This window comes from Staurois parvus, unplaced genomic scaffold, assembly GCF_062004578.1.
Source record: "Staurois parvus isolate SC_StPar_1 unplaced genomic scaffold, SC_StPar_1.0 ptg000562l, whole genome shotgun sequence".
NCBI classification, from domain to species: Eukaryota; Metazoa; Chordata; class Amphibia; order Anura; family Ranidae; genus Staurois; species Staurois parvus.
This window is the reverse complement of record NW_028318358.1, coordinates 810,787-824,248: the sequence shown is the minus strand read 5'-3', so window position 1 is coordinate 824,248 and position 13,462 is coordinate 810,787. Positions and strand designations below refer to the sequence as shown.

Below are 13,462 nucleotides of genomic sequence, written 5' to 3'. Positions count from 1 at the left end.
ACATTACAAATACAAGTGATATAGTGAGTCAATAGGGTGCAGCACACAACTGCAGTTCTGTGTAGTTTCTAATGCATTAGACACCTGTGTAACACTTCTAGAATAATAGAAGGCTCATTTACTCTAGCAGTCAAGGGGCGATAAAAGCTCCATGGTTGAGCCCTGTTTTTACCACCCCCAACAACTCCTCCTTTAGCTGAAGAGGTAGCAGTGTACATATTCCACAGGAATGATGTTTCGTTTCACAGCCATGGCAGGAATGATACCCCGTCACTCTGCAAGTGCCATCATGATGCGACTATAACTTTTGCGCAAACCAATCAATATACCCTTATTGGAGGTTTATCAAAAATATGTAACAGATCACATCTTGGCCTAAATTTCTGAAGAATATAATTTTTTTTTAATTGTTTTATTGGATAGGTTTTAGAGCAGAAAGTAAAAAGTATTGTTGTTTGTTTTTTTTTACACTGTCTGTCTTTTCTTTGTTTATACCCCAAAAAATAAAAAACCCAATGGTGATCAAATACCACCAAAAGGAAGCTCTATTTGTGGGAAAAAAATGGCATAAGTTGCATTCATGTACAGTAGTACATGACTGTGCAATTGTCAGTTAAAGCAGCGCAGTGCAGTAGAGCAAAAAATGGCCTGGTCAGGAAGGGGGGGGGGGGGGGGTTAATCTTCAGGTTAGTCAAGTGGTTCATATAAAAAAAAAAAAAAGAGCCATTTAATTCCTTTTTAAATATAAATTAGAATGTACCTCCCAAGTCTCCCTTCCGTTGTTTCATCTCTCAAACTTAATGTGATCCTAAAGCCTATTTTTTTTTTTTTAATAACAAGCATGTTATACTTACCTGCTCTGTGCAATGATTTTGCACAGAGCAGCCCGATACTATTTTTTTTGGGTACCCCGCTGGTGATCCTGGCTCCTCCCCCCTGCCAACTGCCCCCAATAGCAGGCCTCTTGCTATGAAGGCTCTCAAGCAGGCTTGCTCCTCAGCCACGCTCCTGTGAATGAACATTTTCTATTCACACACAGAGAGCCTGTCCCTGCTCTCTTCTCACTGGCAGTGATTGACAGCAGCAGGAGCCAATGACAATTAGACCAGGGACAGACGCCGCTATCATGCACAACGCTGGATCAAGATGGGGCTCAGGTAAGTATAAGGAACGGGGGGGGGGGGGGGGGGGGAGGGGAGTTTTTTTTTTATCTTAGTGCATAGAATGTATTAAAAAAGGTAAAAAAAATGTTTGGAATGTTTTAGAACCAATTTAACCTCCCTGGCGGTATGATTATTTCAGATTTTTGGTGCTGAAAGCGGTACCATTTTTTTGCATGGAAATATGTATTTTTTTTATTGTAGGCTGTAATTTTTAGGAAAAACTCACTGAAATCTGTCCGAACAAGAGTCTAGTAAACATCCCGGGTATGATAAAATTTGAAACACAAAATCATAAATTATAATTTAATAAATAATCATAAAAATAATAAAAAATTTAATTCAATAATATAATCAAACCAAAAACACTGAAATGTGAAATATAGCGCCAAGTTCGCACATTGCTGAGCTCAGTCGCAAAATCGTTTTCAGTGTCTGATGACGAATTTCCCCCACGAATCATTATCACTCAATTCTGCAAGTGGTTCTGATTTACTATCGCTGTTCTCTAGCTGATCTAAACCGCTTTTGACCTAAAGGGACACTTTTTGGACGCCATGGACATTTCTCAGTTTCCAGGCAGAAAGAACAGACAAAATGCAGGCAGGGCGCAGGACAAAGCACTAGGGACAATATGTATGTGAAATTGGTTGAGACAGCAATGTTTTACTAGGTAAAATGTAAAAAAAAAAAAATGACATTTTTTAAAATTTTTAAATTTCCCGCCGCCGCCTGCGGCGCCCGTACGTCCCGACGTCACAGGGACAGGACACAGAAGCCGGATGCCGGCATCGGCCGGAGGAGATGGCCGGGGACGCTGCAGGGGACACATCGTGGGAGCGCAGGGTAAGGTAAGTGAAGAACACTTGCCGGAGCAGTGCCTCAGGGTAAGCCCGAGTGTAGCTCGGGGTTACCGCTTTTGGTACTGAAATGTTACCCCGAGCTACACTCGGGAATACCGCCAAGGAGGTTAATGTTTTGTATGCAGTTTTTAGATTTCTTGTTCTAGAATGGTTATGTTTGTTCTTCATACCCCCCTTGTGTGAATATAGTCCTGCTCACCCCCATGGAGGACTATACATCTACATGCTGATATATTCAGAGCCAGCACATAACATCTACTAAGTCCTTGTTCTAGGAGGAGTAGTGAGAGAGGTTCCAGCATTTGTCAATGTTGCGATGTTGTGTCAATGTTGTGCACAGTGGCTTGCTAAAGCTTGGACAGTGGAGCGTGTGACCAGAAATTGAAGTCACTGCTGGCAGGAGTGAGGTGCATCTATGGAGAATTGGATGTTACAAGAAGCCTGAAAATCAGCAGGAGACAACAAAAAAAAAAAAACACATAAAAAAAAAATAAAATTGAGACAAGGTTTACTTGATATTTGAGAAAGACTGATGTTAAAAAATATATAGTTTAGAGTCACTTTAAAAGTGAACATCATAATATTTAAAATAAATGCAAAAACAACACGCAGATCATGTTCATACCAAATGAATTGCATTGAGAAGTTCAGGGAAAAAGTTCACATCTTCAGATTATCTTTAGAGTATCACAGAAAAGCCTAAAGCAATGTGCATATAGTGACTACGGCTTCCGTGATTAACCCCTGGCCCACCTCCAACATCTTCCTGGTGGCCAGTGATGTAATCCATTGCCATTGTCGGTAGTAGATAATGGACAGGTAAGCCAAAACCTGACCACAGAAGCTTTGATTACTATTAGGCACTCTGCATACTGGGTGTTTGCCCAGCTCTTCTCAACGCATTTCTCCTGGCAGGAGAAAAGAAACATGAAGAATGTGCGTTTTTGTAAATGTGTTTAGGCACATCAAGTGCTTGGGTGTTCATTAATGTTACTGGAAATGAATGCGAAGGGCTGGAGAGCAGTACAATAATGAGTGTCTGCAGACAACAATGAGGCATAGTGGAGGTTCCTTGCAAGTTTGGGGCTGCATTTCTGCAGAGTTGGAAATTGTGTCCTCAATGTTGTGAAATACAGGCAAATATTTATCCATTATGCCATACCATCAGGGAGGCATGTGATTGGACCCCAATGTATTCTGCAGCAGGGAAAAAATCCCAAACATACAGCCAAGGTCATTAAAGTGGTTGTAAAGTCTCAAGGTTTTAGCTTCATGCATTGTTTGCAGCAGCCCCCCAAATACTTACCTGATCCTCCTCTCAATAGAGCGATGTGCATGAGAGCAGCGGCTAAGCAAGAACTCTTCCTCCTCATTGGCTGAGACAGCAGCAGGAGCCATAAGCTCCCACTACAGTCAACAAAAGCCAATGAGCCAATGAAGAGAGTGCAGAAGCAGGGCCGAGCAGCGCTAGTGTGTGAACAGACACACAGAGCAGCGAATTAGGCGCAAGCCTTCTCTGATGCCCCCATAGCATGCTATACAGGCACTCGGCAGGAGGGAGGTGCCAGGAATGCTGACAGGGGACCTGAGAAGAGGAGGGTGGGGGCTGCTCTGTGCAAAACCACTGCACCAAGCAGGAACATGTGACGCTTGTTATTTTTTATCTGCCTTTAATATCACTTTAAGACCTATCTTCAGTGTAAAGAAGAACAAGGAGTCCTTAAAATGATTGTTTCCCCCCACAAAGCCCTAATCTCAACATCATGGAGTCTGTCTGGGATTACATGAAGAGACAGAATGATTTTTGGCAGCCTATATTCACAGAAGATCTGTGGTTAGTTCTCCACGATGTTTGAATCGACCTACCCGCTGAGTTCCTTCAAAAGCTGTATGCAAGTATATCTAGAAGAATTGATGTTTGAAGGGTGATCACACCAAATGTTAATTTAATTTGGATTTCTCTTCTGTTCATTTACTTTCCATTTCGTTAACTGATAAAAATAAACTTTTACTGCTTCTGTTCCTGAAAGCATTCCGAATTTAAAGCATTTTTTGCACACCTGCCTAAAACTTTTGCACACTAGTGTATCAGTGTTAATTTTGTTTAGTTTTCTACACTTGAAAACATAGTGCTGACAAAAATTATGATGAAAATATTTGACAACGAAATTAACATTGTAGTGTACATTAAAAGATTTCTGCAGAAACTGCTTATTTTTGCATTTATTCACACCACTTTTCGCCTACCATCCATCCATCCAACATATTGCACATACAGCAAGGTAAAATAATACATTAGTCATAAAATATTAACTTCTAATATGAAGATGTAATTTTTCTCACAACAAGGTATAGTAATCCATCAACCATAGCATATCAACTTAAGATGAGGAGGCTGTAAATATTCGACACGCTTCGTGAAACAATTCACTTCTTCAGGAGAAAGTGGATATACATTATGTACAATATGTGTTTGTATAATTGGATCCAGATTCAATGAGAAGTTTAAAAATGTGCTGCCGTCAATTCTATGCCACTCACTGGGGCCCTCTGTTTAGGGGGCCCTAGAAGAAATTTGGAAAGAGAAAAGTCACCAATTTTAGATAGCTCTAATCCTAAAATAGTTTTCACATGCTTCAGTCTATCAGTTGTGAAATATTTCTCAATGTCTTTTTGGAAAGGCCCATTTAATTCATTCTATTTCTAAAAGGTCCTCTGCATATCCAAAGTTTCCATGTAATGCTGCTTGTATTGGTAAACTATCTCCTCTGAGCTTATATTCTTCTTCTTATTATTATACAGTATTTATATAGGGCCAATAGTTTGCTCAGCGCTGTACATTATGGTGGGAGACAATACACGAGACAGTACAGTAACAATACAATTCAATACACGAGGGTTCGAGGGCCCTGCTTCTTGGAGCTTACAATCTAGGAGGGAGGGGATAGTGGTACAGGAGGAAATAGCTGTGGGGGATGGAGTGGTAGGAAGAGTGGAGGAGTTCAGTAATTAGCTGAGGGCAGGGTAGGCTTCCCTGAAGAGATAGGTTTTCAGGGTGCGCCTAAAGGTGAGGAGAGTAGGTGATAGTCTGATGGATTGGGGTAGGGAGTTCCAGAGGATAGGGGAAGCCCTGGAGAAGTCCTGGAGATGGGCATGGGAGGAGGAGACAAGGGAACTAGAGAGTAGGAGGTCTTGTGAGGAGCGGAGAGTACGTTTTGGGTGGTATTTGGATACAAGATCGGTGATGTAGTTTGGGGCAGTATTATGAACAGCTTTATATGTCAGTGTTAGCATTTAGAATTTTATCCGTTGGGCAATCGGAAGCCCGTGGAGGGATTGGCAGAGGGGGGTGGCAGATACGGAACAGTAAGTAAGGTGGATGAGTCTGGCCGCAGCATTCAAGATAGACTGAAGAGGGGATAGCCTGCGATGAGGTAGGCCAGTGTGGAGGGAGTTACAGTAGTCAAGGCGTAAAAATAATAAGGGCGTGAATGAGTTACTTAGTGGTTTCCGAGGTTAGGAATGGACGTATTTCGGAGATGTTGCGGAGGTGAAGTCTACATGAGTTTGTCAGCGATTGGACCTGGGGCTGGAAGGACAGATTGGAGTCAAGGATGACACCTAGGACTTCTGGCTTGAGGGGTGGGACTGATGGTGGTGTTGTTGGTCTTGATGGAGAAGTCGGGGGCTGGGGGGAAAACTAGGAGCTCAGTTTTGGAGAGAACCTCTCCCATAGGCCTGCACACTGGGTATAAACTGCTAAAGTAAGAAGTGATTGCCGTGTCCCCTAGACAGAAACAAGCATTTGACCCTTGTAGTATAGGCACAGCCCCACTGCAAGGGGGGAATTTTTTGTTTTCTGGAGTTCAGTTTTAATTCACAGATCTTGGCATTACGTTTATAAGATGTAAACTAGACAAAAAGTAATTCTCGAGCATCAACTAAAAAACTGATAACCTGGTCATTTAAGGCCATTCATGTCTATTGGTTTTCACTGAACTTCAATGTGAAAATGCAAAACATTTTGAAGATTCTATAGTTATAGGCTATAGTTTCTGTGGATTGAATTAGGTAAACACAATGCTTTACCAAACTACCATAAAAATTCAGATTTTTAACATTATAGAGTACACATCCCCTACAAAATACAAGGTGTCCCTAAAGTGTGTGTACCCCCTTGACTTCTTTTTTGGGGTATGCTAAAGGAGAAGCTGTACTCAATGAAAATCACAGATATGAATCACCTGAAGGAATGCATCATGAACAAATGTGCTCAAATTCACAGAAATGTGTAGTTACTGCATCAGGTTCATGTGAATCTTGCAAAGTGCATGGAACTTAGCATCACAAATGGTGGAAATCACATTGAAGATCTTATTAATATTCCAATGCAATAAAATATTGTTGAAACATGTACACACACCTTATAATGGCAACAGAATTAAAAAAGAAACAAAGTACTTGTATATGAAAGGGCTTCTTTAATAAAAGTACAAGGCACTTCAATATGTGCCAAATGCTGCAATCCATTTCGGAAGATAAAGCCTAGTCTCCTAATTCGACTGCAGAAAAGTAAAATCAGGCTGCTATGACAAAGCCTTTATCTCACAGCGACTTCACTTTGCACTGCTTTGTTAAATATGCCTGTGTTATTTTATTGAGAAGGACACTTTCCCAAAAAATGTTTAAAGTAATTTAAAATGTAATATTTAAAAACACACCAATAAAAAAGACCAAAACATATTCTTTCATCTACAGTGGATAAGTGATATGTTAATGTAATCAAACCACCACCAAATAGCCCCGAATCCCCCTATCCAATGAATACACATGGCCCTAATTTTGTGTACTGCATTTTGCATACTATAAAATTTCAATAATTAATATTATAAATTATTAAAATGCTTATCAATTGCATGTGCGAATGTTTTAAATACACTTTCAAAGCTCATGACTTGGAAAAATGACATAATAGAAAATGATATAAAAGCCTTAGTTAGGTGTACAAGCAATTTAACAGCCATGACTAGGAAAGTGACAAACTAGATGGAAAAGTACAAAAGGAAAGACATTCAGGAGCACATGAATGCATCTGTTGTAATGCAAACATTTCTGAATGCATGCAATGTGACGGAGCCCTGGAACATGCAGTCATATGGAAGGTTGGGCACGTACGGTCAATTTTTGGTAGTCTAATCATGCTACTAAAATTGCCTGCAATTAATCATTGCACATAGTTGCGCTGTGCAATTATTAGTGATTAAATGCTCCTACATGCTACACGCCATTGTTTCCTATGTGTATCAATCAATAATTCCTGATAATTCATTGCAAGCATATTTTATACCAAAATCCCTATGTACCATTTTTTTTTTCTGCATATGGCTGAATATGTTTTAGTAAATTACTCCTGAGAGACAGAGATCAGCTAAAATGTTTCAGCTACACAAGGTCATAAAAAAAGGTTAGAAATCATGTTCTCCTCTTGTCTGCTTTCAATCTCGCACCTTGTTTTCAGGAAGAGATAAGGACATTCAATTGAACTAGATCCAAGACGCTACCTATAAATGAGCCATAACTGCCTGACACGGGATTTTTTATTCCAATATCATATATTTACTGGTATATCAAACTATGTTCTGTGTTGTGTTCTGTGTTGTGTGCAGGCTGCGTCACTGTACAGAGGACAGGTCTTCTATCTAGAGGTATGGAAACCAACCTTCATTTCATGTCTACAAGCAATCATATAAAGGGCACTAAACAGGGAAGCTTCTCAAACTTCACTGGATTCTATAGGTAGACAGACTTATCAAAATAATACAGGAGACATATTAGTCATAGCATTTAACAACATTTGGAAACTTTGGTGACCATGACAATACCATGATGAAACAGATCACTGCTCTCATTTTAAAGAACTGACTCACAGCCACACAAATAAAAAGAAAAGGCAGGACAAAAACGGAATATCGCCCATCGACTTACCAAATCCACTCACTGTCAGAACTTGTTGGGTGCTGCCCATAAGCATTCAAACACGTCTGCATCAACACACCATACATAAGCACACAATTATATACGTACACACACACTTATATACGTACACACACACACGCAATTATATACGTACACACACACACACACACTTATATATGTACACACACACACACTTATATACGTACACACACACACTTATATACGTACACACACACACTTATATACGTACGTACACACACACACACTTATATACGTACACACACACTTATATATGTAAACACACACACTTATATACGTACACACACACACACAATTATATACGTACACACACGCAATTATATACGTACACACACACACTCTTATATACGTACACACACACACTTATATACGTACACACACACACACGTATATACGTACACACACACAATTATATACATACACACACACAATTATACACGTACACACACACACACACACACAATTATACACGTACACACACACACTTATATACGTACACACACACTTATATATGTAAACACACACACACTTATATACGTACACACACACACACACAATTATATACGTACACACACACACAATTATATACGTACACACACACACACACACACACACACAATTATATACGTACACACACAATTATATACGTACACACACAATTATATACGTACACACACAATTATATACGTACACACACACACACACACAATTATATACGTACACACACACACACACACAATTATATACGTACACACACACACAATTATATACGTACACACACACAATTATATACGTACACACACACACACAATTATATACGTACACACACACACAATTATATACGTACACACACACAATTATATACGTACACACACACACACACACAATTATATACGTACACACACAATTATATACGTACACACACAATTATATACGTACACACACACACACACACAATTATATACGTACACACACACACACACACAATTATATACGTACACACACTTATACACGTACACACTTATATACGTACACACACACTGATATATCACTGTATACACATACACACTTACTTACATACATACACACTAATATATTATACACACAATTGCATGCATACATACACACACACACACACACACTGACATATTACTTTATATATACACACACAGACAATTGCATACACACACACACACACAGATATAATATACATACACACAGAAAATTGCATGCATGCATGCATACAGACACACCATGACATATTACTTTATATATACACACACACAATTCCATACATAGACACACACAGAAAAATACATAGACGCACGGATATATTTCATACATATCACCACAGCCCTGTAGTCTTCATCCATTCTGATGGAGTCGTACATATTATAAATGGTGTTAACCCCCCCATTCTATGTAAGACTCCATCCTCCAGTCACTATGGATAAACAATACAGGGTCCTGAATTGCGGACTTCCAGCATCAAGTCCCACTCCACAGTGCTATTCTGCTGAGAACTTCCAGTTGAAGCAGTAATAAACCCAAAAGCAAACATTATATTGCAGCTTACCAATTCTTAGATGTGATGGCTGGATTAGTTTTCTTTTTTAGACTTCCTTTCTTTTATTTTCACCTGGTGATCTGGCCAATACATCTGTTGTTTTTCAACAGAACAAGCTCTCCTGCAGATGTAGCACTTAAAAGGTTCAGACAAATCATTTACCACTGAAAAGGGTGCTTACAATGATCAGCTTTTATGTAAAACCTTTATCCTCCCAAAAAACTGTTTGCTGTAAGTGCTTATAAAGTGAAAGCTGGAGTTCAGGTTCAATTTTTTAGTGTATCTACAGCAGCCTTTCTCAACCTTTTTTAAACTTTCTGGTCTAAGGGACCCCCTGCTAAAAATGTCTTTATCTACAAGTCATGATACATTAGTGTGATGGTCATTGGGAAGAATGCTCCTTATACTTGTGGTCATTGGTAATAATTACCCCCTTATAAATAGCTGAAAAGATCAATGGTGTCAGTGAGAACTTACCTGAGAGGCAGAAATCGCTCATTGCACAAGGAACCCGTAACAACCTCTGGAGGAACCCTGATCTAAGGGTACACAGTGGTGTGACCCAGGCACATAGGAGACAAGGCATTTTGCCTTGACACATGGTGGGACTATGGTGGGACTATGCTGGACTAGCTGACCAATGGCAGTCCCACCGCACCTGGTGTGAATGGACCCTAAATCTAGTACATTTAACACTGCCCTCCCTCGACTGACAATGCTGCTGTACAAAGGTGCCCCCCTTGTGCTCATTCATCCAGAGCAGGAGGTGAGTTTCTGGTCAGATCACCAGGTAAAAACAGGAGGTAAAGACAGAGGGAGGAAAGAAAAACTAATGCAAAGCACCACATTGAAGGACTAGTAAGCTGCAATTTATTACATTTTTGGTGTTGGGTTTAATACTGCTTTAAAGTGTAAACTTTCCACTTTTGCAGTCCTATGTGAGAAGCCGGTGTTACATGTATGTTATATGTTCCCACTCACATGGTATACCTAAAAACAAGTTTTAAACAGAATCTGTTTCAAAAACGTTCTTGTTTCTTTGGAGCAGCTCTGCACATGGGGCTCTCTATAGTCAGCCTGTACAGTTTACAATATCTCCCAATGTGTAATGTGACACGTATCAGGACAGGTTGATATATAAGTGCATTTACATACAATGTACCCCAAACAAGCCTTCCGATCTGCACCCCCTTGTGAGGACACACAATGTGCACAGCTGGCGATGAGATGTGGCAGCACAGCACAGTACAGCACATAGAGGGTTAGTACAGGCATGTCTGAGCAGAGCCTCTAGGATAGGACATGTAGGTAGGAGTCAGGGGAGCAGAGGACCCTGCTAAACAATAGTGATGTCTGTGTGTGTATATATGTCAGAATCAGAGTGTGTGTGTATATAAGTCAGTGTGTATGTATATCAGTGTGCATGTATACGTCAGTGTGCATATATATCAGTGTGCATGTGTTTATCAGTGCGTATGTATATCAGTGTGCATGTGTATATCAGTGTGCATGTATATCAGCGTGTATAAATATCAGCGTGCATGTATATCAGTGCGCATATATATCAGTGTGCATGTGTTTATCAGTGTGTATTTATCAATGTGTGTATCAGTGTCAGTGTGTGAATATCAGTGTATCAGTCAGCATATCAGTGTGTGTATCAGTCAGTGTAAGTCTGCATGTCAGTATATCACTGTGTGTGTGACAGCGTTTCAGTATATCAGTGTGTATATGTCAGTATATCAGTGTATTGATGTGTATGTCAGCCTGTCAGAATATCAGTTTATCGGTGTGTGCCAGTATATCAGTGTGTATGTGTCAGTATATCAGTGTGTGTATGTCTGCATGCCAGTCAGTGTCAGTATATCAGTGTGTGTATGTCTGCATGTCAGTCAGTGTCAGTATATCAGTGTGCATGTCAGTCAGTATATCAGTGTGTATGTCAGTAAGTGTCAGTATATCAGTGTGTGTATGTCTGCATGTCAGTCAGTGTCAGTATACCAGTGTGCATGGCAGTAAATCAGTGTGTATGGCAGTCAGTGTATATGGCAGTCAGTGTCAGTATATCAGTCAGTGTCAGTATGTCAGCCAGTATCAGTATATCAGTGTGTATGTCAGTTAGTGTCAGTATATCAGTGTGCATGGCAGTAAATCAGTGTGTATGTCAGTATATCAGTGTGTATGTCAGTATATCAGTGTGTATGTCAGTATATCAGTGTGTATGGCAGTATATCAGTGTGTATGGCAGTATATCAGTTAGTGTCAGTATATCAGTGTGTGTATGTCTGCATGTCAGTCAATGTCAGTATATCAGTGTGTATGGCAGTATATCAGTGTGTATGGCAGTCAGTGTATCAGTGTGTATGGCAGTGTATCAGTCAGTGTCAGTATGTCAGCCAGTATCAGTATATCAGTGTGTATGTCAGTTAGTGTCAGTATATCAGTGTGTATGGCAGTCAGTGTATCAGTGTGTATGGCAGTCAGTGTATCAGTGTGTATGGCAGTCAGTGTCAGTATATCAGTCAGTGTCAGTATGTCAGCCAGTATCAGTATATCAGTGTGTATGTCAGTTAGTGTCAGTATATCAGTGTGAGTCTCAAAGTGTGTGAGTGTGCCGTCCTATTGGGAGGGAGGTGCTCTCTCCTGGGTCCGGTGTAACCTTTGCCCGGGTAGTGGGGTGAGGGAAGGCTCAGTGTATGGGACTATCGCCCCCTCCTCCGTCCTGGGGCCCCTTACCTGCTGACACCCGCTCGCTCCACGGTTCTTCACGGAACTTCCAATCAGTCAGAGAAGAGTGGAAAACACAGCGAAGGACGTGACAAGTTTCCCCGAAGGGAGGGAATGCCCCGGCCAGGGGGAGGAGAGGTGCTGGGTACGTCCTTCCTGTGTCAGTGCCCCATTCACCAGCGGCTCCGGACCCCGCCCCCTAATGATTGACAGCAGCACTACTAGCTTATCAGCGCTGAATGCAGACCGCTCTATTACTACTGCCGCTCACCGCCTGGGTGTTCACTGACTGGCCGCCAGGGGCGCTGCGCAGCACGTAACCCTCTGCTCCTAGGGTGCGTGAGGCGGGTCATTCTGCAGCCAGGATGGGAGGTTACCACGTGTCTGAGTGTTGTGTGTGTATCTGTCTGAGGGACTGTCACAGTGCTGAGTGTTGTGTGTCTGTGGGACTGTCACAGTGTTGTGTGCCTGTGGGGCTGTCACAGTGCTGTGGGACTTTCACAGTGATGTGTGTCTGTGGGACTGTCACATTGTTGTGTCTGTGGGACTGTCACAGTGTTGTGTGTCTGTCACGTTGTGTCTGCGGGACTGTCACAGTGTTGTGTGTCTGTGGGACTGTCACATTGTTGTGTCTGCGGGACTGTCACATTGTTGTGTGTCTGAGGGACTGTCACATTGTTGTGTCTGCGGGACTGTCACATTGTTGTGTGTCTGTGGGACTGTCACATTGTTGTGTGTCTGTGGGACTGTCACATTGTTGTGTCTGCGGGACTGTCACATTGTTGTGTCTGCGGGACTGTCACATTGTTGTGTGTCTGTGGGACTGTCACATTGTTGTGTGTCTGTGGGACTGTCACATTGTTGTGTCTGCGGGACTGTCACATTGTTGTGTGTCTGAGGGACTGTCACAGTGCTGTGTTTGTGGGGCTGTCACGTTGTGTCTGTGGGCTGTCACAGTGCTGTGTGTCTGTGGGACTGTCACATTGTTGTGTCTGTGGGGCTGTCACAGTGCTGAGTGTCTGCGGTACTGTCACAGTGTTGTGTGTCTGAGGGACTGTCACAGTGCTGTGTTTGTGGGGCTGTCACGTTGTGTCTGTGGGCTGTCACAGTGTTGTGTATCTGTGGGACTG

At 41.4% G+C, this 13,462-nt stretch overlaps 1 protein-coding gene across 1 annotated transcript in view; it reads right to left on the bottom strand.

Annotated features, from left to right (window-relative positions):
* Nucleotides 1-12,488, bottom strand: part of VDR (vitamin D receptor) — a 205,275-nt gene extending 192,787 nt beyond the window's left edge. Inside the window, exon 1 of the mRNA XM_089691376.1 lies at nt 12,342-12,488. The gene's annotated coding sequence lies outside the window, so the exon portion shown is untranslated. The remainder of the gene's footprint in view (nt 1-12,341) is intronic.
* Nucleotides 12,489-13,462: the final 974 nt, after the last annotated feature.